Here is a 9338-nt window from a genome sequence, read left to right as displayed (position 1 = left end):
ATTGATTATCCAGTTACCTAAGCTATGGTCATTCTACTCAATTATTTTTTAAATAAACCCTTGATTACGAATTCATTATTTCTTTATTAAATTAATAATTTAGTGCCTATAATTTCATGATTCGTACCTTTTAGTTATTATAATTTAAAAGTAATTTTTTTAGTCCTTATCATTTATATTTTAATTCTTTTTTAGTCCCTATAGTGTAAAATTGGCTTATAGTTTATATTTTAATTCTCTTTTAGTCCCTATAATTTAAAAGTGATAATGTAATATTTTTAATCCCTATAATTTATATTTTAATTAACTTTTAGTCCTTACTACAATATGTAAGAATTAATGTCTCATGTGAGAGGCATGTGACTTATGTAGGGACTAATAAGTAAATAATTAACGATTAAAGACTAAATTGTAATTGGGCTTAATAAGAGAAGTTTCTAGAACTAACTGCTACTTGATGGGAGTAGTGGTTATAAAATGGGCGATCATACCAGCACTAATGCACCGGATCCCATCAGAACTCCGCAGTTAAGCGTGCTTGGGCGAGAGTAGTACTAGGATGGGTGACCTCCTGGGAAGTCCTCGTGTTGCACCTCTTTACTAATAAGTAAATAATTAACGATTAAGGACTAAATTGTAATTGGACTTAATAGGAGAAGTTTCTAGAACTAACTGCTACTTGATGGGAGTAGTGGTTATAAAAGGGGCTTAATACCCACTAATGTGGAATAAGGTCCCCTTCCTGACCAAAAAGTGTTATCTCTCAACCATAGCCATCACGAACGAAGAGAGACAGAAAAGAAAGGTCAAAGGAAGTGAAATCTTATTTCTCTCCTCTTTCAAGGAAATCAAAGTACACCGGAGAGAAGTTCCTATGGAGAAAGATACAAGTCTTCCTAATGGAGAAAGGTACACATCATTATCTATTGTTGTTTATTGATTGTTTGTGAGAATCATAGGTTTCAAGATCCTGTTGTTTCCTATAATTGAAAGTCTAGAAAACCCCTTAAGAATTTTTACATGTGGTATCAGAGCATGTGTTATGAAATTTATGATTCTCCAAGAATGATTTAATTTCTCTCAATTATACATGAACCCTAATTATGAAATTTAGGGATAATTTAATTTCTTTCAATTATGTATGAACCCTAATTATGAAATTTAGGGATAATTTAATTTCTCTCAATTATGCATAAATCCTAATTATGAAATTTAGAAATTTTATTTTCCGCTACATACATTGTTTTATTGGCAATATTTTATTATTGTTGAATACCAATTTTTGGAGAAAGATTATTTGAAAACTTATGATTATCGGAGAGAAAGCTTCACAACATGTATATATTAAATTTGGAGAAAGTTATTACTTCTAATGGTGAAAGAAAGGAAGCGTGCCTAAACGTAAAGATTCAATTTCAATTTTGAAAAACTGCGCAGGTACGAAATTGCTATTTGCAACCTTATGTTTGCTATTTCCAATCCCACTTGATCTTTTTTTTCCGAAAAATTATTGTTGAACGTGATTAAAGGATTGAAAGTTTATATCCTGTAATTAAATTAACGTGAATGCTTTGAAATTATTGGTAGCAGTAAATATATGTATATGTTACATATTTGCTTGAACGTATTTGAATGCAAAAACATAAATAAATATAAATATTATTTTATGGCCTGGAACAAAATTAATAGAATGGCTATGAATTGTTAATAGCAATAAGTATGTACAGGCCATATATATTTGATTGGAATTAAATGTATGTTAAATTTGTTAGTCACCAAAGTGGCCAAATTTGTAAGGTTATTTAATTCCAAATTAACGATTATTTCAATAATATTTGGTTGGAATTAAATGTATGCTGAATTTGTTAGTCACCAAAGTGGCCAAATTTGTAAGGTTATTTAATTCCAACTTAATGGATTATTTCAATTACTCATAGAATAATGGATGCTAAATTATATGATTATTGGTTTATGGGTAATTGAAATTCATTGTTATAAGGCATTTATGGATCGCCCAAAGGTTGATTAGTTGTTCTTATAATTAATGAATATAATTGTAGGCAATTTGTGTGTATCATTAGTTTTATTTATATGCCCAAAGGAAATAGATACTACAAATTGGTGCATATTTAATTGCCAAATAATGTTAAAATTTTATTAGTATCATTATGTTTGTATGTTGTATGTTGGTGTATCACCCAAAGGAGAACATCAATATACATTGTCCGTTATCTGAATGAATCATATGTATGACATGTATTTTATGTCTCAAAACACATATGTGAATTTTATTATGTAATACATGTTTTGAATTCATTGGATTCTTATTTTAATGGGCTTAACTTCTCTGACTGAAATGAGCAAGTCCAATTTCACCTCGGTGTTTTGGATCATGATCTTGCTATGTTGGAAGAGAAGTTTGTTACTATTATTGATGCTAGTAACAATGAAGAGAAAGTCCATTATAAAACTTGGGAAAGATCTAACAGACTCAGCCTAATGTTGATGAGAATGACTGTTAAAAACAGTATTAAGACAACTCTCCCTAAAATTGAAAGTGCTAAAAAGTTTATGTGATTAGTGGGAGAGTCTCTCAAACAACTGATAAGTCTATTGTTGGGACATTAATGAGTACATTGATCACCATGAAGTTTGATGGTTCATGTACTATGTATGAACATGTCATTGAGATGACAAACATTGCAGCAAGACTTAAGACCTTGGGAATATAATGGTTGTGAATGAGAACTTTCTTGTTCAGTTTATTCTAAACTCATTACCGTCTGAGTTTGGCCTGTTCTAAATGAACTATAATACCATGAAAGATAAATGGAATGTGCATGAATTGCACAGTATGTTAGTTCAGGAAGAAATGAGGCTTAAGGATCAAGGAAGTCACTTAGTCCATTATGTTAGCCACCAAGGGAATCAAAGAGCTTGAAAAGAAATTTATGAAGAAGCATGATAAAGGCAAAGGGTCATTAAAGAACAATGACGACTCTTTGCAAATCCAGAAGAAAGTTATCAAAGGACAATAATTGTCAATTTTGTAAAATTAAGACATTTCCAAAAGGATTGCCTAAAGTGTAAGTTTTGGTTCGAAAATAATGGTGAGCTTAATGTTCATGTATGTTTTGAATCAAACTTAACTGTAGTTTCCCATGATACATGATGGATTAATTCTGGATGTATGACTCATGTTTCTAACATTATGCAGAGATTCCTTACAATCCAAACCATAAGCCCAAATGAGAAGTTCATTTTCATGGGGAATGAAGTGAAAGCTCCAGTGGAAATAGTTGAAACTTATTGTTTAAAACGCAACACTGGACATCGTTTAGATTTACTAGAAACTCCTTATGTACCTAGTTTATCTAGGAATTTAGTTTCATTATCTAAACTTGATGTTACTGCATACTCTTTTAATTTTGGTAATGGATGTTTCAATTTATTTAAGCATAATCATCTCATTGGTATTGGTATTCTTGTGATGGTTTATATAAATTGGAAATAGACAGTTTGTATGCTGAAACTGTTTTAACTTTGCATCATAATGTTGGCACTAAACATAGTTTAGTGAATGAACGATCTGCTTTCTTGTGGCATAAACGTTTAGGTCACATTTCTAGAGAAAGGATGGAAAGATTAATAAAGAATGAAATTCTTCCTTATCTAGATTTTACGGATCTAAATATTTGTGTGGGTTGTATTAAGGGAAAACAAGCAAAACATACAAGGAAAGAAGCTACAAGAAGCACTCAGCTTCTTGAAATTGTGCATACTGATATTTGTGGACCTTTTGATGTTAGTTCTTTCGGAAAGGAAAGATACTTTTTCACCATTATTGATGATTATTCACGTTACGGTTATGTCTACTTACTGCCCGAGATTTCTTAGGCAATGGATGCCTTAGAAATTTACTACAATGAAATAAAAGGGCAATTAGACATAAATGTGAAAATTATTAGATATGATAGAGGTGATGAGTATTACGGAAGATATGATGAAACTGGGAAACACCCAGGTCCATTTGCTAAGCTTGTTCAGAAACGTGCATTTGTGTGCAATACACAATTCCCGGTACACCACAATAAAATGTTGTATCAGAAAGGCATAATAGAACTTTAATGGATATGGTTAGGAGTATGTTAATCAATTAGACTTTACCCGTATCTTTGTGGATGTATGCCTTGAAAACTGCCATGTATTTGTTGAACAGGGTTCCTAGTAAGGCAGTTCCAAAGACACCTTTTGAACTGTGGACAAATAGGATACCTAGTATAAGGCACCTGCATGTTTAGGGTTGCCAGACAGAAATAAGGATTTATAATTCGCAAGAAAGAAAATTGGATGCAAGAACAATCAGTGGATATTTCATTGGTTATCCAGAAAAGTTAAAAGGGTATATGTTTTATTGTTCTAATCATAGTATGAGAATTGTCAAAACTGGAAATACAAGGTTCATTGGAAATGATGAAATCAGTGGGAGTACAGTTCCACGAGAAGTGGAAATTAAAGAAGTTAGAGTGCAAGTCCTTTTAGCTTGGGCCTCTAGCAGTAATGTGATTGCTCCTTTTAGTTGTTGTTACAAAATTAATGAAGAGGAGCAACACAATAATGAACTCATGATGCATAATGAACATATTATGGAAGAACTACAAGAAGTAGCATTAAGGAGGTCTCAAAGAGAAAGGAGACCAGCTATTTCAATGATTATGTGGTATACCTACATGAAACAGAAACAAACTTAAGCATTAATGATAATGATCCATTTTTGTTTTCACAAGTTGTAAGTTGTGATAGTTCTGAGAAGTGGTTAAATGCCATGAAAGAAGAGATAGATTCCATGGAACATAATGGTGTTTGGGACCTTGTAGAATTACCAAAGGGTTGTAAGAGAGTTGGTTGTAAGTGGGTCTTCAAGACTAAACGTGACTCTCATGACAACATTGAACGTTACAAGGCTAGACTTGTTGCTAAGGAATTTACTCAAAAAGATGACATTGATTATAAAGAGACATTTTACTGGTCTCACGAAAGGATTCCTTCAGTATTATCATGGCATTAGTAGTCCATTATGACTTGGAGCTACATCAGATGGATGTGAAAACTGTCTTTCTTAATGGAGATTTAGAGAAGAATGTTTGTATGGACCAACCAATGGGGTTCTCAGTTGAAAGAAATGAACACATGGTGTGCATACTAAAGAAATCAATATACAGTCTTAAAGCAAGCTTCCTGCCAATGGTATTTGAGGTTTAATGATACCATTATTTCTTTTAGATTTAAGGAAAATACTGTTTATCGGTGTATGTATCTGAAGGTCAGTGGGAGTAAGGCTATTTTCTAATTCTGTATATTGATGATATCTTGCTTGCAGCTAACGATCTTGGTCTTCTTCATGAGACTAAGAAATTTCTCTCTAGAAACTTTGAAGTGAAAGATATGGGTGAGGTAAGCTATGTGATAGGGATATAAATATTCCATAATAGATCACAAGGATTGTTAGGCTTATCTCAGAAAGTATATATATCGATAAAGTGCTAGAGAGATTCAAGATGGAAAGGTGTTTAACATCCCCTATTCTAATTTAGAAGTGAGACAGAGTTAGTCTCACACAATGTCCTAGAAATGATATGGAACGAAAACAAATGAAAGTGATTTTGTATGAACGACAAGTACTCTAAGGGTGCTAAGTGAAAGCTAAAGGAGACATGACTAACCTCCAGCCATTACTATTGTTGTTCTGAACGTTCGTGGGGGTGGCGATTTTGCTCCACGGCAACTTCGTAACTGATTGTGGTTCCAAACCCTTGCTCACTCGTACTCGATGGTGTTAGTATATGAAAGAAGGAGCGGATTCAGTGATCTATCAAAGCAACAACACACACTTTATATAGAGTTCTAGCCATCAACAAACTCAAGTGTGCAACGGAATATGAGAGATAATTATGGGATAATGGTTACATGGTTACAACAATTTTCAAATATTAGAGTTGAACCTGGACAGAATATGGATCACATCAGAAACAAATTTTTCACATGATAACAACTCAGTATCCTAACTAAATATTCGGATAACAAACCGCATATGCTTGTTCCCGAAGACATGGGATACTTACAAAATCGTGAAAAAACTAACATTCTCCCACTTGGTCCATTTAACCCTCTAAAAACAAGTATTATCTTCCATGTATCACAATATACCAAGTTTCTCAATGCTCTTAACTTAATAATAAACCGCATGCTTATCCTAGGTCAAAATTCAAATGATACTTCTCAAAATAAATAAGTGCATAAAACAAATGAGAAACATCAAACTTAATAAGAATTTCATCAAAACAATAAATGTACTTACAATGAATGTTACATTATGGAACCAAGTCTCATTTGCACTACATGATCCTTAAAATTCTTTGGTGGCATGCCTTTAGTTAAGGGATCAGCGATCATCATGTCTGTGCTAATGTATTCAATGACAACTTTCTTTTCTTTAACGCGTTCTCTTACGGCTAAATATTTAATGTTGATGTGTTTACTTTGACTTCCACTCTTATTGTTCTTAACCATAAATACCGCAACAGAATTGTCACAGTACAACTTTAATGGCCTGGAAATAGAGTCCACAACTCTAAGGCCAGACATGAAACTCTTCAACCATACACCATGCGAGGTAGCCTCAAAACAGGAAACGAACTCAGCCTTCATAGTGGAAGTAGCAGTTAAGGTTTGTTTGACACTTCTCCAAGATACAGCTCCACCGGCTAACATAAAAATATAACCAGATGTTGATCTTCGTGAATCAACGCAACTAGCAAAGTCTGAGTCGGAGTAGCCAATCACTTCCAGATCATCAGTTTGTTTATACATGAGCATGAAGTCTTTTGTTCCTTGCAGCTTTCCAATGATCAATACTTGGATTACTTTGATATCTTCCCAAAACACCACCAGCGAACGCAATATCAGGTCTAGTGCAAACTTGAGCATACATAAGGCTTCCAACTGTTGAAGCATATGGAATATTTTTCATGTGTTCCCGCCAAAATCATTTTTGGGGGATTGGCCCAAATCAAGTTTATCACCTTTCACAATGGGAGCTACACTTGGTGAATAAATTTTTATATTAAATCTGTCTAAAACTTTGTTGATATAGGTTTCTTGAGACAAGCCTAAAATGCCTCAAGATCTTTCTCTATGGATCTTTATGCATATGACATAAGATGTCTCTCCCATATTCTTCATATCAAAGTTCTTTGAGAGAAATTGTTTCACCTCATATAGCATACCCTTATCATTAGCCGCAAGCAGAATATCATCTACGTATAATACAAGGAAACAAATCTTACTCCCACTGGCCTTCTGGTATATACAGTGATCCATGACATTCTTTTCAAAGCTAAATGAAGAAATGATCTCATGAAATTTTAAATACCATTGGCGGGAGGCTTATTTCAATCCATAGATGGACTTGTTAAGCTTGCAGACTAAGTGCTCACCAATACTAGATAAGAATCCTTCAGGTTGTTTCATGTAAATCTCTTCTTCTAGATCACCATTCAGGAACGTTGTTTTCACACCCATTTGATGCAGCTCAAGATCAAAATGACCAACTAATGCCAAAATTACTCGAAGAGAGTCTTTCTTAGATACAGGAGAAAAGGTCTATGTGTAATCGATTCCTTCTCTTTAAGTGAACCCTTTAGCAACAAGTCTTGTCTTATGTCTCTCAATGTTGTCTTCTGAGTCTTTCTTGGTTTTGAAGACCCATCTACATCTGATGGCTTTTACACCAACAGGCAACTCAACGAGATCCCAAACTTGGTTAGATTCCATAGAATCCATCTCATCCCTCATAGCATTATACCACAAATTTGATTCCTTAGAACTCATGGCTTGTGAAAACGTCTCGGGATCATTTTTGACTCCAATGTTGTAGTCTGATTCTTGTAGGCACACTACATAATCACTAGAAATTGCTGTCTTTTTTACTCTAGTAGATCTTCTTAATGCTGCTTGGTGATCCTGCTGAGGAACATGTTCAACCGATTCTTCACCAGTTTGTTCAATATTATCATGTTGTTCCTTACAAGCAACTTGATCTACATTATCACTTTCAACAGCTTGTGGAACTTCAATCATTGGTTGTCTAACACCATTTTAACTTGAGGGGTGGGAATGACTGCAATCTATTACCTGTCCCAGAAGGTTCAGCTTCATAGTGATCCCTTTCAGAAGAAATGTTTTGATATTGATCACTCCCATTGATCAAGTCATTTTCAAGAAACTTTGCATTCCTTGATTCCACAATCCTAGTGTTGTGGGATGGACAATAGAACCTATACCCTTTAGACTTTTCAGCATATCCAATGAAATACCCAGTAATAGTCCTAGGGTCTAGTTTCTTCTCTTGTGGGTTATAAACTCTCACTTCAGATGGGCATCCCCAAACGCGTATATGTCGCAAACTCGGTTTCCAACCCTTGAATAACTCAAAAGGTGTCTTTGAGACAACCTTGGTTGGAACTCGGTTTAATATATACGCAGCTGTCTTAAGTGCATCAATCCACAAAAATTGAGGAAGCTTTATATTACTCCTCATGCTTCTTACCATGTCTAATAAGGTTCAATTTCTTTGTTCTGCCACACCATTCTGATCCGAAGAACCTGACATAGTGTACTGGGCAACAATCCCATGTTCTTGAAGAAATTTTGCAAATAGACCTGGTGATTGTCCATCCTCTGTGTATCTACCATAGTACTCCCCACCTCTATCTGATCTCACGATCTTAATTTGTTTTCCACATTGTTTCTCAACTCCAGCCTTAAAAACTTTAAAGGCATCTAAAGCTTCATTCTTAGAATGAAGTAATTAGAGATACATATATCGTGAATGATCGTCTATAAAGGTTACAAAGTATTTTGGACTATCTGCATCCATGTCTGGACAACATATGTATGTATGTATGATTTCTAATAAATTAGAACTCTTCATTGCATCCTTTTTAGACTTGTTAGTTTGCTTATCCTTAATGCAATCTACACAAGTCTCAAAATCAGCAAAATCCAAAATACTAAGTACTCCTTCATTCACTAATCGCTTAATTCTCTCAATAGAGATATGTCCTAATCTCCGGTGCCACAACATAGAGGATTCTTCATTCACAATACATTGTTTTAACCCAACAGAAACGTGCATAGAATTATAAGTAGCATTGCTTTTCAATTCAATCGAATAAAGACCATCAATTAATTGACCACAACCAATAATTTCATATTTATTCAGTAAATTAAAACCAAAGTCTGTAAAATTAAAATAGAATCTCAAGGGCGAAAGTTTA

The 9338-nt window shown here is 34.0% G+C and overlaps 1 non-coding gene across 1 annotated transcript; it reads left to right on the top strand.

The window, feature by feature from the left end:
• The first annotated feature begins 477 nt into the window (after positions 1–477).
• LOC113000804 (5S ribosomal RNA) lies at positions 478–596 on the top strand. The gene has a single exon (XR_003266125.1). It is a non-coding gene; the product is annotated as a 5S ribosomal RNA (ribosomal RNA).
• Positions 597–9338: the final 8742 nt, after the last annotated feature.

This window comes from Glycine max, chromosome 20 (genome assembly GCF_000004515.6).
Source record: "Glycine max cultivar Williams 82 chromosome 20, Glycine_max_v4.0, whole genome shotgun sequence".
Classification (NCBI taxonomy): Eukaryota; Viridiplantae; Streptophyta; class Magnoliopsida; order Fabales; family Fabaceae; genus Glycine; species Glycine max.
Note: the sequence above shows the minus strand (reverse complement) of the source record. Positions and strands in the feature narration are given on the sequence as shown.